This window comes from Podarcis cretensis, assembly GCF_951804945.1.
Source record: "Podarcis cretensis genome assembly, chromosome: 3".
NCBI classification, from domain to species: Eukaryota; Metazoa; Chordata; class Lepidosauria; order Squamata; family Lacertidae; genus Podarcis; species Podarcis cretensis.
Window position 1 is genome coordinate 96055214 of NC_137172.1, and position 19596 is coordinate 96074809.

Consider the following 19596-nt stretch of genomic DNA (forward strand, 5'->3'; position numbering starts at 1 on the left):
CGGGAGCGCACCCCGCCGCAGGGATTCGAACCGCCGACCTTTCGATCGGCAAGCCCTAGGCGCTGAGGCTTTAACCCACAGCGCCACCTGCGTCCCTAAAATGACAGGTACCAACTCCTAAAAGGGGGATATGAGAGAGATTTCGTTGATTAATCAGACTGAACAACCAGCATGCAGTGCAATGTTCCCAGCCAAATATGAACTAAAATAAATAATCTTAAGTATCTTTGCTCAGAAAAAAAGTCCTATTTAAATCCAATGGGGCTTGCTCCCTAACAAGTGTACTTTAAGATTGCAGCTTGGAGGTTGCAACCCAGTGTACCACAGTAACCACTTGGTTCACTATTCTAGAACAGTTGTGGCTTTGTATATGTGCTGTGTACCACTGATGTCTTCAACTGCCAATGCACCAATTACATTAGTTGGACCGATCATATAGTACAAGGTGGTCCAACACGCAGCTGGGATAACAGCAAAAGAGGGCCATTTCTCTAATAGCAGGGAGATCTTTCCTACTGCAAGATGCCACGCTACATCTAGACTCCTTGCCTACATCCAGTATCTTTGCAATTTTTTCCACAGTGTGAGTCTCAAATGCCCAGGCAGAAATTCAAATTTATGTCTTGCAGGAGATCCTGAGCTGGGGGTATGTCATGATTGCTTGGATTTAAACGCCTGGTTGAAGAAATTAATAGGCATCATGTATCTTACTCTGCCTTCATTCCTACTATCACAGTGCAGGAAATTATTTAACAAGAGCAGTTAGTACTAATTTGCGAGACTTCTGATACCAGAGGGCTGCTTCAGAGATTATGATTTTCCTATTAAAATAAGAAAAAGGGGGCTTGCTGTGCCCTCACCATTACAACTCGCTGCCAAATCTCGCTGTCCTCTCAAACAGCTCAACCCTTGGATGAATGAGTGGGCTGGGTTTGCTGGGTGTTTACTGTATGTACATGTTATGTTAACTGGCTAAAAGGAGGGGAGTTTTCAAGGGCTCTTTGCCTGCTTACTGGTGTGTATATGTGTCTCTGGATTTCACACCATAGCAAAATGCGGATTCAAGCCAGTCGGTCTCCCCATTAATGTAGGGACATCCATATGATGTCCTCCCCATCCCAGTATTATCCCAGATCTCCCCCTCCCTTAAACGTGACGTTTTTTCATTCCTTGGAAAGTCCGGAAATGGCCAGGATTGAAGGTGGAAAGGACTGGGACAGCACTGAGATGGAGTCCAGTGTGGACATGCCCTTTGACCTGTGAAATAAAGCCTCTCATCCTTTCCCAACAAGTCAAACTAGAACACCATCTGCAAATACATCTAACCCAGGGATGGGGGAACCTGTAACTCTCCAGATGCTGTTGGACTCCACCCCTCATCATCCCAAGCCAACATGACCAATGGTCAGGGATGATGGGAGCAACATCTGGAGGGACACAAGGTCCCAAACCCTAATCTTAAATCTGGTGCTGGGCATGTGCGCATGCATTCAAATTCAGTGTCATATATTTGGCTAAGTCACTTTGCTTAGTGACAAAACACATGCTGTGTTTACTAAAAGTCCCAGGTGTCATATCCACTTCATACATTTAAAGCACATGACTTCCCGCAAAGAATCCTGGGAACTGCGGTTTATCTCCCACAGAACTACAGTTCCCAACACCTGTTACAAACTGAAGTTCCCAGGATTCTTTGGATTTGACCACTATTCCTTGCATCTCCATTAAAAAACCAATAACAATGCTCAGGTACAGGCTGGGAAGACATCTGCCTAACAGCTTGGATATCCACTGGCAGTCAGAGAAGACAATATTGGTCTAGACTCTATGGACTAACTATCTGACTCAGCGTCAGGCAGCTTCATATGATCATCTGTATCATATCCACAATCACAACCTGATTGTGGGGATCACACAGGGTCCCCAGACGTTTCACCATCTATTGATCCCTGTGCCACCACTTTCTTTCTCGCTGCCACCACCCCTGCCCTACCTGGTACAATACTGAGTCCAGTCAGGGTTAAATTGGAACATAAACGTTTGTTTATTTATTGCAGTTTAACAAGTGGGTGGTTTCATAAACGGCATTGGTCAATTACAATCATGGGGTGCCTATCCAGACCTATAACTTCCGCTACCTGCTCTCACTCACTAAACCACATCTCAGATATTTACTTTTCTTCCTAGCCCCTAACTGTTCCTGACTCAGCTTATTTCGCTACACTAACTCAACCTACCCACAAACTCTATCCCAATTCACTCCCACTCCAACCAACCACCCAACTCCCAACAAACTCCTCCCTTTGCCCCTCCCAGAGATGGTTTTATAGTCCCTCTGACTCCACCCCCCTGGGTTCTGACTGGGCAACCTGTTTAACTATTTCACCTCCAGCACTCTCTCATATGTTAACGTCACACTGATGCCCTCCAGATGTTTTGGACTATGACTCCTATCAACCCCAGCCAAATGGTCAATGATCAGGGATGATGGGAGTTTTATCCAGCAACACCTGAAGGTGGCTGATAGAAGCCAAACTTCATGACAGGTTTAACTTGCATCATAACATCAAGTTAGTGGTTTTAAAGTGCACTCCACTCCTATATTGGATCCAGGCCATGAAGCATATGAGCTATTAAGGCTTTGGTGTGTCTTAATAATTGGATTGTACAACACCTAGTCCCTTTTGCTGTAAGTGTGATGCTAGATAATAAATATGCAATTTGTCACTTCCGTGCCCAGAACAGATGTACCTCACAGGGACTTTAAAACGCTAGTTATTTCCTGCATTTTCATCTTGTTTCTTCTCAGGAGGTTAAGCAAGAGAACCACAGAATCTTTTGTCAGGGAAATGAGTTGTGGAGAACCGAAAGCAGGTACAAAATAAAAGCAGTGTGGAGAAGGGGGAAGTTAAATCAGGATGTTTTCACTGTGTGCATCAATGGTTGTACTATGTGACATCTTGCCAGATTTTGTATCCTTTTTCATAGAGATCGGCAATTTGTTATAAAATGAATTGCATAGGAAAGAGGGTGAAAGGGATGAATATAGGGAAAGAAGAAGAGAGCAAGAAACTGAATGGCAAATAAATACAGATAAAAGATCCCACATTTGTTGTCCAGAGACAAAGACACGCTCAGTAGGATTTGCTCCTTAGTAAGAATATTTAGGATTACAGCTTTAATGAATTCTGTCTCCTCTTCTTATGAAAATGAAGACTGTAGTCTGGTAAGAGCAAGACTATGTATTCCAAAACTGTTTGGTCCTTAAAAGATTTACCAGGAAGATTTACAAGGAAGTATCAGTTAATAAAGGACATTTGGGGATAGCATTCCCCCCCCCTTCATGTTTGTTTTTAGTAATTTGATTAAAGAATAAAAGGAGAATTCCCTGGACGCTTAGATTCAGGTTTGGGGCAAGTACTCTTTGGTGAGAGAGCCCCAGCAGAGATTTAAAATCACAAAATGTGCATCAAAAGTAAAGCATGGAAATACAGGGTTTGGACCTTTAAAATATCCCCTTCTAAGTGTCTTCCAAAGTTACCCACTTCCCTTAGCATAGAAAGAGACCACACATTTGGTAAGTTAAAACTGGTTTACTTACAAACTATTCAAATGTCAGATTTGTGTGCTTTTCTATACAGAAGCAAGAAAAGACAGGCAGTTTACAAAAAGTGGTAGGTGTTTCTATGCTACTTGTACAGAAACACAAAGATGGCTTACTAAAGTCACGCAGTCTGGGCTTGGAGCAACCAGACTCAGACCTCCTTCTTGGTAGGGTTACATGTTGGAAAGAGAGAAAACAAAGAGTTTGGTAACCCTTCTTCCGAAGGAGGAGGAGGAGGAGGAGGAGGAGGAGGAGGAGGAGGAGGAGTATGGCTTTGATATCCTGCTTTATCACTACCCGAAGGAGTCTCAAAGCGGCTAACAATCTCCTTTCCCTTCCTCCCCCACAACAAACACTCTGTGAGGTGAGTGGGGCTGAGAGACTTCAGAGAAGCGTAACTAGCCCAAGGTCACCCAGCAGCTGGATGTGGAGGAGCAGGGATGCGAACCCGATTCACCAGATCACGAGTCTACCGCTTTTAACCACTACACCACACTGGTGAGGGGGTGTAGCCTAGCTAAGCCTGGCAGGACAGCTTACTCTATAGTCTTAACCCCTTCATGCATTAATTAGAGTAAAGCATGTTGGTTATATCAAGCTAAATCTAACCCAAAATTCGGATCACATGTGATTATTTCTAATCAACGTATTAGCCATATACATTGAATAACTGTTAAAGGCTTATGGAATAGGTATGTGTCATGAACCAATACTCGGATTCCTGCTCCTTTTAGAAATGGTCTTTGAAGTCCTTATCTCTTCAGAGCCATCATCACCAGAAATGACCATGAAAGCCAGTCCTCCTTCAGCCTGAGAAAGTAGCCTCTAGGTTAGATTACTGCAACCTATTATACTGTACAGTGGTGCCTCGCAAGACAAAATTAATTCGTTCCGCGAGTTGCTTCATCTTGCGATTTTTTCGTCTTGCGGAGCGCCTATTCCCCGGGTATTAACGGTTTTATGAAAAAGGAAGCAAACCCGCAAGACGTTTTCGTCTTGCGAAGCAAGCCCATAGGGAAATTTGTCTTGCGAAGCACCTCGAAAAACGGAAAACCCTTTTGTCTAGCGAGTTTTTTGTCTTGCGAGGCATTCGTCTTGCGGGGCACCACTGTACATGGGGCTGCCTTGAAGACGGTTTGGAAAGTGTAGCTGATGCAGAACTCAGCAGCCAGATTGCTGACCAGGACAAGATGGTTTGACAACATATCATATATAGCATCTATCCTGACTCAACCTCATTGGCTACCAATTAGTTCCCAGGCTCAAATTAGTATCACTAAAGTGGTTTTTTTTGGGGGGGGGGTGAGACATTCTTGCCAGCCATGATCACACAATGATTTCTTACTTAACACAAGACCATAAATTTACCTCCTTCCTTCATCAAACCTATGATTGCGAGCTAAGACGTGTTTCCGAAAATGTCTTAGTACAGCAGTTTCTGGTTGAAAATTACCGTAATTCATTTAGAATGTCTACTGCCAGTACTGTTAACGGCACATGTGTCGCACAATGGCATTCTCTGTGTGGAGTCTGGGTTTAAAATATTCATCACAAATTGAGACAAATATCTCCCCAAATATGTAAACCTATCTGAAGGCCTAATGCAAAATACATATTTGTTAAAGCTCATTTGACATCCCTGAGAACTTAAATTATTCATTAACAGCATTCATTTTCAGAAAATGCTGCTCATTTCCTCTTGAGGCTGGCATTAAAAAGGGGAAGAAAAATATAAAAATGCAGCAAAGCAGGAGGCAGCATTGCAAATATTATAAGAAGAGATGCCAGAGGGAGAAACTGGTTGTCAAAAGTGCCAGCTGCTGATTTTTAGTGTAGCTCAGTGCATTTTGGAACTGAAGTGGGAAGACTTGAGTTTTCCTCCTGATTTCAGACAGACAGGCCAACATTTGTGCGAGTTGCTTCAGAAAGTCTGATCTTGCTCCTGAAGAAGGGACCTCCGTTCCAAATAATGGAGTTACAATAATATTAATAGTGGTTGGGCACTTCTGAGAACTACTTTTGCCTACTTTTCCTCTTTTTGGACTCTGTATACACCAAAGATTTAAAGCACACACCCCCTCCCCTAAAAAGGAATCATGGGAACTACAGTTTCTTAAGGGTGCTGAGAATTGTAGCTCCATGACAGGTTCCTAGGATTCTTGGAAAGAGGGTGTGCTTTACATGGATGAAGCTTATGTAGAATTTTGGTGCCTCTCTTCTGGTGTGGGTGGATGTGCTTCAAATGTTGTTGTTTAGTCATTTAGTCGTGTCCGACTCTTCGTGACCCCATGGACCAGAGCACACCAGGCACTACTGTCTTCCACTGCCTCTTTGTCCATGGAGTTTTCTTGGCAGGGATACTGGAGTGGCTTGCTGGTTCCTGCTCCAGTGCTTCAAATATTATCGCCAAAAAAGAGAGAACAAGCTTGATCTAAGTTGATTGCATGCATACTCACTACACAAGCAAGCTGATTTCTGTTCGGGAGATAGGAGGCTGCAATGCTCAGAACATTTTTTAAAGGACTCATCAGGGATATATTTCATAATAGCATCATTTCGTAAATGCGTTTGAAGGCTTGTTCCTAACAAGAGCTGGCACATTTACTGACACTTGCAAACCACCTGCAAGCTGATGATCAGTTTCAATACTGACCATCAAGGGATCTTTGTTTGCCACATGGTATAAGTTCATGGCCCTTTTTCCGTAGCTCATATATATGGGTTCAGCAACCTACTCTCCCTAACCCCCCCCAAAAAACCCACCTTTTAAAAATTTTGTGACACAGTTGCCTGTTCAAAAAACACATTAAAAACATGCATTTTGATTTGAAATGCATACAAAAAAATGTATATTTTATGAAAACAGTATTTCAGAAATAATGCATCTAAAAAAATAAAACTGGAAGTAGAAACAGCATGGAATGGATTTTGGAATGAACACACATGAAACCGCAATAGACTGGAATTTGGAATATTCACCCCCTCTACTGTTGATGGACCTGGCTAGGCCTTAGATGGTGCTGTGGTCTAAACCACTGAACCTCTTGGGCTTGCCGATCAGAAAGTTGGCAGTTCGAATCCCTGAGCTCCCATTGCTCTGTCCCAGCTCCTGCCACCTTAACAGTTTGAAAGCACACCAGTGCCAGTAGATAAATAGGTACCGCTGTGGCAGGAAGGTAAACAGTGTTTCCGTGCGCTCTGGTTAACCATCCAGGGTCTTTTACCTTTTATCTTTAAGTGTCCCTACAAAGAACTGAGTAAGGGTATTAAAATGACTTCCTGTAATTGGGTGGAGCTTGTGATTGGCCATGGATAGGTAGACAAAGTTTCAACAGGGAGCCAGCCTGGAGGAGTTAGCTCATAGTGGGATGCAACATCACACTATGACAAGTATTCCATTTGCACCAGCAAGCATTTCAGCTTCCCAGATGGGACAATTCTCCCCCTTCTCTCCCCCCCCCCCCGCTGGCTGTTCTAGGCATTCTCCCAACTTCCCCAGAGCCAGTTTCAGGATATGTGGGCAGAAGTGGGTGAGGGAACCCAGGTGCACCTTGGTGAAGGGCTGACGAGGCTTGTTTTATGAATCCCGCTTCATATATTTTCCCACCTTGGTGAAGCTTTTGCCTTGTTCATAAACCTATGTGGTCTCAGCTTCTTTTAAATGCCCTCTAGCCTTGAAGCCATAAAGCGGTACAGGTTGGTTGATAAAGGGCAGCATAGTAATAAAATCCTCTCTGATCTGGTGGCTGCAAGTTCTTAAGCAGAGAGGAAGGGGGTGTAGACAGACGAGTACACTTTGTTGTGGCTCCATCTCCCAACCCCAGGCAGCACAGGACCCAGGGGTGGCTGGCAGGTGGCCATCACATATTCTATTATGTGACATTGTGACCCCTCCAAATGAAAGGTCACTTGCAATATAAGGCAACTGTACATCACATATCATTTCTGTGCATAAAGCAAGGCAGCTCAAAGTTCATACATAATTTTCTTTTAAAAGCAGGAAATGGGATAAAGCCAGCTTCATCTATTTTGTATTTACAAAGCATTCATTCTTACTCACAGAGAAGCAACATTGCTGGTGCTGTTAATTTGTGCGACCTGACTTTCTAAAATGGCAGATAGTTAATCATTATATTTTTCCCCCAATTCCATTTATGACATTTAATAAAATTGTTGTGATTCAGCCTTCTTCTTCTTTTAATTAACAGTGCTAATCTCGCATCTTCATAACACTTCACAACCGTTAATGAGTTCATTTCCCCAACACTCCAGTGCTTTAGATAAGGATAGTTACTAGTAATTATTTCTAACAAATGCACAGCTTTAGAGTCAGGCACTTTGACCAAGGTTAGCTTAACAACAGCCGATGCCTAAGACTCTGCCTGAACCTGAACACTGAGCCTATTTATGCAAAAAGCATAATAAATGAGAGGCTGATGAACAAATCTGGGGGGCGGGGGGAGGTTCTTTTACAACACAACACCTCCCACAATCTGCTTTTCAGACCCACAAAGTTCCAAGCAGAAGTTGCCCTTGGGGACCCCTGCTATTAGATTGCCATCAGCCAACCAAATGGACAGATTTGGAATACTCCAAAGATTTTACTCCTTGAAACTGTTATGTACTGAAGTTCTCACCCTGGGCCAGCAGGGGGATACTGTAGATAGTTTTCACTCAGGTCCACATATGCAAATAAGGAATTGAAAGTGACGTTCAGTGATTGGATAGTTACAGAAAGTTGTTACTGTTGCGTTGTAGTGGAGCTCTATATAAGCAGGCTGGCTGAACCCTTCAGTTCAGATCTGTTCTGGCCTGTGAATAAACAAGAGCTGTTTGAAGAATCACTGTGTCGTCTGATATGTTCTCCCACAACTTAACAGAAACAAATTAGTTAAGGTTCCCATCTAAACTTGAGACGACTTCTGCAATTGCAAGAATGGCGCAGGAGACCTGTAAGGCCTACAAGAAGCTCACAGGCAGGACTGAGTGCAACAGCACTCCTTCTACCACCTGTAATGCTCAGGGGTTATTCCTTAGCTGGTATTCAGAAGCATACTGCCTCCAACAGTGAATGTAGAACACGGCTAGCAGCAGTGCTTTTTTTCTAGAAAATGAGGTGCAGGAACTCACACCTTTCTGAGATGGACAATCCTAAATTGCTGAGCTTTTTTGTAAGGAGCATCAAAGCTTTCAGCCGTCACCCTACAACGCCAGCAGCAATTCTAAAGAAGTTTTCAAGACTGTATACATGCCATGCATTTAAAGCACATCCCCGCCACCAAAAAAACAATCCTGGGAACTGTGTTTGTTACGGGTGCTGGGATTGTAGGTGAACTACAGTCACCAGGATTATTTGAGGAAGGTGCTTTAAATGTATGGTGTGTATGCAGCAGGGCTGGCCCAAGACATGGGATCGGCTGCCTCTGTGGATCCTGCCACCTAAGGCAATCGCTTCACCTTGCCTCACGGGTGGGCTGGCCCTGGTATGCAGCCTTAATGTTTTCCCATGTTCTTAATGATTTTCCATCCCCCCCCCCCTCACTTATATATTCTTCGACTTGATCGTTTGCCACACTTGGCTCCTTTGGGATAGAGAGTGGTTCCCAAACTCACCACCACGATCACCATCACTTAAAATTTGCTGGGGGTCTTTTCTATCTGTTGTAGCAAAATGGAATAATGCAGTGGGCTGGATGCCATGAATTTTTTTATTGTATTTTTATAGACTTGCTGTGGACCGCTGGTATGAAGCTCACAGTCCACCAGCAGACCACAGACCACAATTTGGGGAACCCTGGGGCAGAGGAAAGGAGGGATAGAAATAAATTTATTTATGCATGCATGCATGCTTGTGTTGGTTCTGCATATTTTATGCATGGTGGTACCTTCCACATTTTTCTCCACAGAGGATCATACTGAGTAAACCTGTGTCAAAAAGCTACCTAAAGCACCAAGCCTCAGCTACAAAAGCTATTCGTTTCAAAATAAGTTCTTCTGGGGCATGCTAACAGTGTATATGAAGGCTAAGCTCCCTTTGAGTCATTCATCATCTCAGATGCTAGATGTCAACTGTTCGAAGGCTCTTTTTTCCCAGTTTTCTTTTTTTGACAAAGGTTACCACACACAATCTCTTTTCCCCTGAATTGGTTCTCTGGTTACAGCGAGAGAGATGTGTCAGGGCTGCTCTTTCATTTTTATTAAACTTTCTGCCAAATGTGACAAGCTGGGGGAAAGTTCTGGGTGCAGCTGCACAGTCAACTGATTTTATTTTTTTTATCTCCTCTCCCCCACTTCCTCCTCTTTAAACCTCCATCTCTGGATGAAAGTTTTCTGTGTTTGTCATTAAGAAGGAAAAAGAATAAAGACGGGTAACTGAGCTCCATTTCAGATAGCCTGGTTAAAACCTACTGATGTCTCCAGCTTTCAGCCCAAAGTCAACTCTTCACCTACATTCAGATGTCAGGTGATTTTTAAACTTTTTTAATATATCAAAAATCTACTAAGAGCAGTCAGTCTGCATCAAATCACAAAATAAAGACCACAGTTTGCTTCCTGCTAGTTCATAGGAACTAGTTATCTTACCATCAGATTCTATAATCTCCGACATAATAGAATTGTTATAGGTTTGGGGGAGGACACCCCTACCCGTAGAAATTAATAAATGGTAGGGTTTTGATGATTTGGGATATGAAGGGAGAGATACAAACTGCAGAGGGCTTCCTGGGATAGCCTATGCAAAATGACCTAGGCAAGGTAGGGCCATTAAGAAACAATAGAGGGCTACTGAGTCTAGTGCCAGCTCTGTTTCAACCAGACATCTCTTTGTAAAGTAGGACCTTATTCTTCCTACATTTCAGATACATCCATCATCACAGCCCAGAGCTATGATCTGAAGATATGTGTTGTAACTTTGTTGAAGCAGTTCTGGGTATGGTCAGTACCTGAATGGTAGATCACCTGGGAATCTGATCAAGCACAACTTGAGGAAAGGTGACATACAAATAACTGATGTAATAACTTTACATCCATATGCTAATGAAGTATATGAGATCTTATCAAGAGAGAGGCTTTATGACGCAACCAAATGGAAACCTAATTACTCAGAATCTGATTCAATTTCTTTGTAGGTTTCAAATTCAAATTGACGTTTTGCTTTCAGGTAAACCCTGAAAATGTGGAAGGGGGAGGGAGGGGAGAGAAAGAGAAGTTGTCAGTGGAAATGATCTGATTTAAAGTGTTATCAAAAATCAGAACAAAAGTACAAGAACCGTTCTCTGCACAGGGGCTCAGTGACCCAACAGACTCTTCACACTATGATACCTGTGATTCTACTCTTTTTTTCCCTTTTGTCGTCTGTAAAGCGACCTTTAAGAAATAATTCCAAAGCAAAGGTGCTAAGGATTTATGATCAAATAAAATGGCATGCTTTGAATTTTGCCCTCCCTTCTGCCAGCATCCTAGCAGAAGTAAGAGCAAAAACAATGCCGTCTAATTGGCTGCAGGTGTAAACAAAATGAATCCAGACCATTCAGTGCTTTTCAATCACCTATGCAACTCAAATTGCCAGAAGCTACATTCCTTTTACGTTTCCATAGCAACAACCCATCCTGCAATTGTCAGTAATTAAAATTAGCTCCACAATTTAGCATAATTCCACAAGGCTCTGCTATATCGTATAAAGGTAGTGGAGATGATGCCCGATTTGCAAGTCTAACAAACACAATTTGATCTCCTTCTTTGGTAGCTCTGTTTAAGTCAACCAAACATCAAGGATAAGAAGCTCTGGGTGATATTAGCAGCTCTGGAGGAACTGTTCAAAACAGCAGCGTAGCATGGGTTGTCAGCACCCGGGGCAAGGCAAGTAATTTGCGCCCCCTAACCCGGGGCAAGGCAAGTAATTTGCGCCCCCTAACCCGGGGCAAGGCAAGTATGTCGCTCTCTCTCCGCTCCGCACAGTGGGCGGCGACCCGGCAGCTCGGATCGGATTCGCACAGCCAGCACTGTGAGAGAGAGTGAGCCAGGTAGGGGCAGAGAGCTGCGAGTGCGCCCCTCAAAATGTTGCGCCCGGTGCGGCTGGCACCCCCTGCACCCCCCACGCTACGCCACTGGTTCAAAATATTACTTGAGATGTTAATCTAAGCATTGGGGTAATCCTTTGGTTGAAATACTATGCAAGTGGATACCTTTAAGGGCCAAAATAAATGACAGAGTGGACACATGTATGCATTTAATGTTTCTGATTTTTGTTATTTATAGAGCAATCACTGGTGGGGGTTACAGTCTCAGGACTGGGGCTGCACCAATGAGAGGGTTAATTATTTCCTCTGCTCCACAGTTCTGATGAAAATCAATGCCTCCCCTCCAGCTGCTATTAACGCCAGCACTAAGAGGGAAGCTTCCATTGGCACTAAGGGATGAACTTGATGCCAATGGAAGTTGCCTTCTGGGACAAATAGCAGCTGGCAGGGTTTATTATTATTATTATTATTATTATTATTATTATTACCCTGCTGTGGCCAAAAAGTCTTAAATCCCATGGTCTTGATCCTGTGCCCTGAGGTTGCCTTTTAAATAGCCAAGACCAGACATATTAAGTGCATCACATTTGACCGTAAGTTACCACTGACACAACCTATGCTTTTTGTTAATGGGATCACTGCAGGCAACTGTAATCAGGGTATTATTAAACAGCAGCTCCAGCACCACCACCAACCTCCACACACAGGTTGTTCTTTGTGCACAGAGCCAGCGTTGTCTGTGCAATCTACAGCCTCCAAAACTGGAGTCTACGTGGCAGAGGCCCACATGCACACAGCCACCTGCTTTATTCAGAATAAATGCTCAGAGAGGGAGGTTGTACTCCACAGGTATTGTGCTGTCCCCCTCCATGCATTGATTGTATCCTATCGTCAGTCCTTTGCACAAGGCCATTGAGTATTTCATCGTTTTTAACCTCTCTCTCGTTGCAAGTTCTCCCGTGGAACGGAATTATGGACAACGGCCAATTCAGCTTATTGTTCATCTTCCAGTGAGGAGCAAGCTTGCCAGCCAATTTAAAGAGGCTGCGAATGCATCTGAAGAGCAAAAGGAACAGCTGGAGACCTGGAAAGGTTTCCCTGGTCTGATCCCAACTGAACATATGTTCCTGCTACCTAAGGGCTTCTCCAGATGACTCATTTATTGAGCATTCATCCTGATTTGCTTGCACAGGCTTACGTGGTACTTAGGCTGTATCAGGACTTTATTGAGCTGTGGTTCTGATTTTTTTACAGGGCAATTCTATTCCATCCATCCATTGATAAAGGTAAAGGTAAAGGGACTCCTGACTGTTAGGTCTGTCGTGTCCGACTCTGGGGTTGTGGCGCACATCTCGCTTTATTGGCCGAGGGAGCCAGCGTACAGCTTCCGGGTCATGTGACCAGCATGACTAAGCTACTTCTGGCGAACCAGAGCAGCACACACAAACGCCGTTTACCTTCCTGCCAGAGTGGTACCTATTTATCTACTTGCACTCCATGCTTTCGAACTGCTAGGTTGGCAGGAGCAGGGACCGAGCAACGGGAGCTCACCCCTTCACGGGGATTCGAACTGCTGACCTTCTGATCGGCAAGCCCTAGGCTCTGTGGTTTAACCCACAGTACCACCCGCGTCCCCCATCCATCCATAGAGTTCATAAAATTAAGAAAGTAAAAAGAGCCTGCTGGATCAGCCAATGGCCCATCCAGTCCAGCATCCTGTTCTCACAGTGGCCACACAGATGTCTCTAGGAAACCTGCAAGCAGAACACAAGCACAAGAGCAATGTCTCCTTCCATGGTTTCCAGCAATTGGTATTCAGAAGAATTGATGCCTCTGACCACAGAGGCAGTACACCATTTGAGAGAGAAAGAGAGAGAGAATATAATAATAATAATATTTTAAGCCCTCAAATAAATTTACAAAATTAAATAGATAACAATGACATTACTAGCAAAAAAAACCAGTAAAAAATATTTAAAATGTTCAAAAATAACTAAAATCAACAATAAGCTAAAAACAAGTCAACATTTAGCTTCCCTAAACAAAAATGTTTCAAGGACAGTTAGCATTTATCCTGCATTCACCCTGTTTTTCCTGCAGAGTGTTTACATGCCTCCCTCTTAATCATTTGTTTATACAACATGTATTTCCCTGTCACTTTCCAAACTGCAAAAACATCCATTTAAAAAAAAGGTGGAATTGTTGTGCTAGCACAACAGAGCACATTAATCAAGTTTAATTTCACAAACTGGTAGTTCTTGCATGTACTTGAAACCCTCCTGTGAAATACTGCCAGTCTTGAGGCACCCTAAAGATCTGTTTCTTTACTTAATCCTTAGCATTTATATAGTATATTTCAAGGGTCCATAATACTGCCTCTCTTAATAATGCTCACAAAAGCCCTGTGTTCAGCACAATCTGCATTATTACCTTTATTTTGCAGCTGCTTAGACTGAAAGAATGGTGCTTTGCAGGAGGCTACCTGGTGAATTTGTGATACTTCTTGATCCCGGTTCATCAGCTAAATTAAGAAAAGCCTGGATCATGGTATGAAAGCCATCTCAGTGCCGCAAACACATAAATGTGCTTAGGAGTCCCTAACCTTCCTCTGCATAGGCCAGGCACCCCCAAACTCGGCCCTCCAGATATTTTGGGACTACAATTCCCATCATTCCTGACCACTGGTCCTGTTAGCTAGGGATGATGGGAGTTGTAGTCCCAAAACAGCTGGAGGGCTGAGTTTGGGGGTGCCTGGCATAGGCTGTTGATGTTTAGCAATAAAATGGGGGTGACATTCTTCTTCCTCCTGCACATCTCAAATTCCTAGACAGTACCTTTCCTTGTCAAAGCATCTCAATTTGCATACAAATTCATTTTCACAGCAAACTGGAGCAAGAACAGTTGCCATTCATCTCTCTTTTCCGTATGCAGAAAAAGGACCCAGAAAAACAACCCTACCTTGAATTGCAGAGAAAAGTCAAGTAGTGGCAGAAAACTAGACATTCTTAATGCATTGGATCCAACAACATTAAAGAAAGCCTAGCAGAAATAAAACTAAAGTGCGTTGAAAATGACCTTTTAAATGTTACGTTACTCATCTGGTCGATGTAATTAAATTGAGTGTAGCTGTTGATACATTACTCAAATGCTTCCTGATTTAAAAGCCTGCCATTTTCAGAGTGCCAGCTAGACTGGCTGAAGCCCCTCGACCCTCTTATTCCACAGCTTCCCCAAGATACAATTACAAAAAGATAATTCCACAGTAAGGCCTAGGGCTTGGGGCCAGTGTGTATCCAAGGAGGTGCATGTCATTGCTCAGACAATGACTTGTGGCCTCATTCTTAGATGTCTACCAGCTTGCAACTTAATGAATTTTAGAGCTTCTGTTTTTCTGACAGCTTTGGTATGGAAGATTAAAGATCATATTCATAAAGCATTTTTGTTGCGCATGCTATATGAGAGGTACAGTACTGGGATATGACATCAAATTATGTCATTAATTTTTAAACTTTTTAAAAGGGGGGTATAAATGGCAGTCTGGTGATTAGAAGACCAAAGTGGCTACAATATTAAAATACATTTCCTTTTGACAGACAGACAGACAGACAGACAGACAGACAGACACAGTGGGGTTTTTCTAAAAAAATGTTTAGGGGTACTCTCATTTTCCTACTCATATTTAAATACTGCCCCTCAATGAGGCCAAACTTAGATTCACAAAATGTTTAGGGGTATGCGTCCCCCTGTGTCCTCCCAGAAAAAAAAGCACTGGATAGACAGATAGATAATAGGAAGAAGCAGCTATTCCAGTCACCTTGCTTCTAGTGATTTAGGTTCTTTTACCCCTTGCCCCCTGCCACACACACGTTGATAAAATATGAAGAGGGCTTTTATTATTATTTTAAAAAATGAATTTATATACCCAGGGGTCTCAGGGCGGTTCACAGAATAAAATCAAGTCATAAAACTACAAAATACCTAATAAAAATAAAAACAACAACCCAATAGCCCCTCCCCCCAAAAAAACATTTTAAAAGGGCATAGTATGTAAATCGGATCAACCAAAGGCCTGGTTAAAGAGGAAAGTTTTTGCCCAGTGCCTGAAGGTGTATAATGAAGGTGCCAGGCTGTGGCAGAGCTTCATGCTCCAGCACTGGGGGGCGGAGAGCAGGTGGGGGTGGGGCTGGCGCACGTCCCGGGGGCATGGTGTGCCACCCGTAGGGGTGTGGCGCCCAGCTCGGGAAGGCAGCCACGATGGCACCCCACCAGGATCACGCTGTCAGGGGCAGTGCGCTCCCCCACACGCCTCTTCCCTCTTCCTCCGCCCGTGGTGCCAGGCAAATTTCCCTGGGGACAGCATTCCACAGAGGGGGAGCCACTGCAGAGAAGGCCCATTCTCGTGTTGCCACCCTCCAGACCTCTTGAGGAGGAGGCACATGAAGGAGGGCCTCAAAAGATGATCTCAGGGTTCGGGTAGGTTCATATGGAAAGAGGCGGGCCTTTCATCATTATTTGATGAATGCAGTTGACTTATGGGCTGATTTAGGGAGTGGTGGTCTGTAAACCACCACTAACCTGACCTCTGCTTGGTCATGTTGCTGCTGCTTACCAGAAAGCCAGTGTGGTATAGTGGTTAAGAGCGGTGGACTCGTAATCTGGTGAACCAGGTTCACGTCTCCGCTCCTCCACATGCAGCTGCTGGGTGACCTTGGGCTAGTCACACTTCTCTGTAGTCTCTCAGCCCCACTCACCTCACAGAGTGTTTGTTGTGGGGGAGGAAGGGAAAAGGAGATTGTTAGCAGCTTTGAGACTCCTTCGGGTAGCGATAAAGCGGGAAATCAAATCCAAACTCTTTTTCTTCTTCTTCTTCAGGAGGTGGAGTGGGAGGCATGAGGCAAAGGCGAAATCAGCCCAGTGAAAATGCACCAGCGCAGCCAATCTGGGTGCATCGCTCAGTGGGTTTGCACCACATCAGCCTTGCCACTGCCTTGCTCTACCTCGCCTTACGCAGCGATGCAGCCAACCAGCATGTGGCTGCTTCACCACTGCATCTTCTGCTGTCAGTAACGTATATGGATTCCAAGCCATGATGTGCTTTAAATGTGTTGTACCTTTAAGTATGATCAGGAGCACAGTGTCAGCCTGTGTAAATGATGAAGAACAGCTTGGACAGAGCCATATGTCCCAATATTTATAAGGGTTCAGGCATCCACATTTTGCAGTAAACGGAAGTTCCCAGGCCATCTTCAAGGGCAGTTCTGCTTAGAGTATATTGTCGTAGTCTAAGAAAGAAGTGGGTATGTTGTACAAGAGTTCCTGGTCGACTTTTAGTTGTGCAGGCTGAATTCGCTGGTATGTGATTGAATCCCACCCAAAAATAGCAATAGTATGGAAGCTCCAGATGCAATTGAAGACAAAGACCAAACCATTTTTTAAAAATGCCACTACAAAATTCCTTTAAATATATATATATATTTTCCAAGATAAAGATTGATCAAAGTGTCATGAAATGAAATGATAAAGGGATGTTGGTGTACACAAAGATGAGAAAGTCATTTTGAAATATACATTACTATTCAAGTAAAGCTTGTCACATTCACAGTTTTTTTAATATAATCAAACCTCTTTCATAAAGGAAATTTACTACACAATAAAATTAATATCAAGCTCCAGCTAGTCTCTCCAAGAACTGGATCAAACCAAAAAATGAACGTGTGGCTAAACCCATCCTCTCTCAAGCTTTGATTTTCTTTTTTAAGTTAAAGATTCAGTTCATTGCAAGAGGCTGAATTTTCTGGAGCTTTTAAGATTAGCAAGAGCTTGGAACTCATCCATTACATAAGCAACAATCTCTCAGTTTTGTTTACTGCCCAACAAATGGGGCATTTTTCTTTCCTATGTACAAAGCCAATTGAAAAGCATTCAATAATAATATGCTAATGCATGGCTATCATGCTCTCTCCATCGTACATTTATCCTGAGCTGACCTCTGCTTCCACAGTAAGCTATGCATTAAGCACTTGTATCTAATCCTCTAATTCTTTTTTATTATGTGGCCAGGTGCAGCCTCTCTTGATATGGCAGAGGCTTAATGAACTGTACAATGTTAACAAAATGGTGCCTGATGCCAAGTGGCGTTCTTTGAAAGAGTCAAGGAATTGTGTAAAGTGCTCACCGTTCCCCCACTGCCAAGACAGCATACATTATCTAACAAAGAGCAACATTAAACAGGGGAGACAAGCAGGGAAGCTTTTCAAAGGATCCAGACAGAGCATTTTATGTCAAAAAGAGAGAGACAAAGTCACATTGCAGGTTAATTCTGCATTACCCTGCAGAGTGTCCATTTGAAATCAGATGTGGGTAGCTCCAGCAATGGGTGATGTGCCCAATGATGTTGTGGGTGGGAATATATACCAATATCTCAATCACCACTTCCTTCTTCATTCACTTGGGGCATGTGCAGGGACGAAAAAGTGTGGATGAACTAATCAAGGAGTGGGTTTTGAAATGTGTATCAAGCAACCACACCCACACCCACACACCCCTTGTGGATGGCATGGTCTAGAATCAACCTAGACTGAAAGCAACATGTTGATGACAAGCATGAACAATTCCATATTTAGAAAAACTACAAGTTAGTGTGTAAGCAGCCTTAGCCATGCTTTAATATGACTGAAGTTAGTTGCAGCTGATTTATATACAGTGGTACCTCGGGTTACATACGCTTCAGGTTACATCCGCTTCAGGTTACAGACTCCACTAACCCAGAAATATTACCTCAAGTTAAGAACTTTGCTTCAGGATGAGAACAGAAATCATGCTCCGATGGTGCGGCGGCAGTGGGAGGCCCTCATTAGCTAAAGTGGTGCTTCAGGTTAAGGACAGTTTCAGGTTAAGAATGGATCTCCAGAACGAATTAAGTACTTAACCTGAGGTACCACTGTATATCCCATTAACTTCAGTGGCACTCTAGTGAAACTAGCCTCTCTTTTTTATATTCAGGACAAGGAGTTGTGTTGCCCCAGAGCTTTCTTTAACTATGCTTACTGATTTGAACAACATATATTTTAGCACATAACTTTTAAGATGTTCCACTACAGTTCCAGAAGTGGCTTTTACGTCATGTGAAAACTAAAATGTTGTTACAAAAGTTGGGTGCCTCCCCCTCTCTCTGCCAAGTGGTGGCAAGAGCCCATGGGGTTCCAGGCACTCACCCAGGGTCTGTGTTCTTTTGGAGAATTGAGACGCAGCAGAGACAGCCCGTAGCTTTAAGAAATATGGTTTATGCACCTATTTACACCTTCAGTCTGCATGGAGGGAGCCCAGATCAAGAGAGAGTTGTCCCCCACAGCAGTGCAGCCATGGAGCCCAAGGCATCTCTTCCAGCCAGCCTTCAGCCAGCCTGCCCAACATGGATTCTAGCCCTTCCTCCTCCTCCTCCTCCTTCCCAGAATTCCTTGCTATCAAACTCCTTTTTCCTGTCACCTCAAACACAGTTTCCCTGGTAACCTTCCAAACCCCCCAGTCTATGGTCACACCTCAGGGTGGGGCGGGGGAGGAGGAAAGTTTTCTTGCATTGCCAATGGCCCTGTATTGTTTCTTAATGGCCCTAGCTTGGTCAAGCCATTTTGCATAAGCTAGCAGAGGAATATCTCAACTAAGCAGAATCCTAACACTTATTAATTTCTAGGATTTAGGGAGGTCGCACCCTCAAACCTATAACACTATAATATGGAACTTAACAGTTAGGGGAAAGTCATGAAAATGGAATAAACTACCATGTGAATGCAGCCCAAATCTGTACCAGGCTGGTATAGATTTGCTTTGACAGTTTGAGCATGAGGCTGAAATCAGTTCCTGCTTCAATCAGTTTGTAATGAACCGTAAATGTATAACTTTCGTAAGCATGTTTGTTCACATGATGAGTAGCCTCTCTCCTTCCTTTCTCGCATTATGATCAGATGATCACAGTTA